General features: G+C 41.3%; 1 non-coding gene across 1 annotated transcript; it reads left to right on the top strand.

Moving 5' to 3' along the window:
* The first annotated feature begins 2,419 nt into the window (after window positions 1-2,419).
* LOC141650076 (small nucleolar RNA R71) lies at window positions 2,420-2,527 on the top strand. The gene has a single exon (XR_012546138.1). It is a non-coding gene; the product is annotated as a small nucleolar RNA R71 (small nucleolar RNA).
* Window positions 2,528-2,828: the final 301 nt, after the last annotated feature.

Below are 2,828 nucleotides of genomic sequence, written 5' to 3'. Positions count from 1 at the left end.
CAATTCTAGTGGGGATGAGTTCATCTTTATCATTTTTTATTACAGTGGTCCCTCCTTTCTTAGGAACCACTTGGACCGGACTTACCCATTTCGAATCGGAAATTGCATAAATAATTCCCGCATCCAAAAGTTTCTTGACTTCCTTTTTTACCACGTCTTGCATGTTAGGATTTAAACGACGTTGACCTTGGACACATGGTTTATGATCCTCTTCAAGATGAATTCTATGCATGCAAAAATCGGGGCTTATACCCCTCAAATCATCAAGTGTATAACCAATGGCTTTCCTATGTGTTCTCAACACATCCAACAATGAAGACAATTGACTCTCACTCAAGTGGGCACTAACTATGACCGGACACATTTCCGACTCGTCAAGAAAAGCATATTTCAAATTCAAGGGGAGGGGTTTAAGCTCGGGTTTTTGTACCTCAACCTTGGTAGAAGTAGCAACCAAACCTATGAATTGAGAGCTTTCCTCCAATGGCAGCTCCTCTCCATCTAATTCCACCTCCAAAGCATCAATTTCTTCACTTCCAATATCTCCATCACCTGAGAAAGATTCCAACAACAAGAGTGCCTCCAAAGGATCTTTGCTTAAAGATCGAGGCAATGAGTCATCTACAATAACATCAACAACATCCAAAACTTCAAGGAAATAACATGACTCCTCTAGCATTGGACTCTTCATAGCATTATTCAAATTATAAGTGACCTTGTCATCACCTACTTCCAATGTTAACTTACCATTCTTGACATCAATGACCGCGCCCGCGGTATGTAAAAATGGCCTTCCCAAAATGATTGGGATTTGTGAATCTTTGGCAATGTCAAGAACAATAAAATCAACCGGAATGAAAAACTTTCCAACTTTGACGGGCACATCCTCCAAAACACCCAAAGGGCGTTTTATAGAACGGTCCGCCATTTGCAAGGTGACACTAGTACATTTTAAGACACCCATGTTTAGCCTTTCACAAATTCAGTATGGCATCACACTCAGACTAGCACCTAGATCGCATAAGGCTTTATCAATAGTGTAGGTGCCAATAGTGCATGGAATAGAAAAGCTACCAGGATCTTTTAACTTGGGAGGGGACTTATTTTGTAAAAGAGCGCTACACTCGGCGGTGAACGCTATAGTTTCAACATTATCAAAAGTCCTCTTCCTAGTTAAAATCTCTTTCATGAACTTAGTATAAGAAGGGATTTGGGTGATTAATTCGGTAAAAGGAATGGTTACCTGCAAATTCTTCACCACTTCCATGAACTTACCAAATTGAGTCTCCTTTTGGGCCTTCTTTAATCTATGAGGGAAAGGTACTTGAATCTTTTCCGGCTCTTTGACTTGATCATCCTTCTTTGGAGGAACATCCTCCATATCTTCCACCACTATTGGCTCATCAACTTTCTTTGAAACATCCTCAACCTTTCTCGACCTATCAACCTTGTTGCCATCTTCAACATCACCACTTTCCTCACCAACTACCCCACCATCATCGTTAGGCATAAGGGGTTCATCATAAGTGGTACCACTCCTCAAAGTGATAGCATTTGCGGTGTCATGAGGTTGTGCACCTTGAGGTGGTAATTGACCTTGTTGTCTTTGGGCACTTGAGGTGGCAAGTTCGGCTATTTGGGTTTCAAGCATTTTGATTGTCGCATCCCTAGCTTGATCGCTCTTTTGAATGTGGGCGGCCATATTCCTTTGTGTCTCAACCACTTGTGTCAACAAAGACTCAATCTTATTTGATCCTTGGTTGGATTGTTGGTAATTTGATGATTGACCTTGAGTTTGTTGATTTTGGAAGGTTGTTGAAAGCTTTGTTGGAATTTTTGTTGATAATGAGGCCTTTGAATTTGATTTTGAAAACCCGGTGGGGGTGCTTGAACATGCCTTGGTTGTTGTGGCACATTTTGGATTTGATGTTATGGATTTAACACATTGGTGCTTTTGTAGGACAAGTTTGGATGATACTTTGTAGCTTCATTGTAGGTGTTAGAGAAAGGACTGAGATTTTGTCTAAAACTTTGAAAAGCATTCACCTCTTCAATAGATGCCCTACACAAAGCGGTGCAATGTCCCGCATCTCCACAAGCTTCACACACCATCACTTGGCTAGTAACATTCACTTGTTCCTGAGATTGGGATGAGCTTGCTCCTCGGTTATCCATTTGTTGTTGGAGAAGAGCCACTTGAGCTTTCAAAAGAGATATAGTTGTATCCACTTCCTTGTCTTTCAATGGGGTGTTACGAGAGTTGACGTATTGGGAATCATGCACCGCCATGGATTCAATGGTAGAATGAGCAAGTTCCGTATCAATTTAGTCAAACCTCCCGTTGTTAGCGGAATCTAGAACTCGACGAGACTCGGCACAAAAACCATTATAAAATGTAATGGCAAGGAACCATGGATCTAACCCGTGATGAGGGCACTCTCTTTGCAACTCCTTATACCTTTCCCATGCTTCAAACAAATTTTCATGACCATTTTGACGGAATCCCGTGATTTGGCTTCTCAATTGTTGGGTCTTCTCCGGGGGAAAATACTTTTGATAAAATGCAAGAGCCAATGAATCCCAATCGATAATTTCCATTGTGTCTCTATCAAGGCTATTAATCCACAACTTGGCTTTGTCTCTCAAAGAAAAAGGGAAAAGTATCTCCCTAATTTGAGCTTGTGTAACCCCCGGTTGCCTAATCATCGAGCAATAGTCGCAAAAATTTTGAACATGTAAATTAGGATCTTCCGTTGGACTCCCACCAAATTGCTTCCTCTCAACAAGGCTAATGAAAGCCGGCTTGATTTCAAAATCTGCCGCACCAA

Source organism: Silene latifolia, chromosome 3, assembly GCF_048544455.1.
Source record: "Silene latifolia isolate original U9 population chromosome 3, ASM4854445v1, whole genome shotgun sequence".
NCBI lineage: Eukaryota > Viridiplantae > Streptophyta > Magnoliopsida > Caryophyllales > Caryophyllaceae > Silene > Silene latifolia.
The sequence above is the reverse complement of the archived record's forward strand: the minus strand, read 5'-3'. Positions and strand labels throughout refer to the sequence as shown.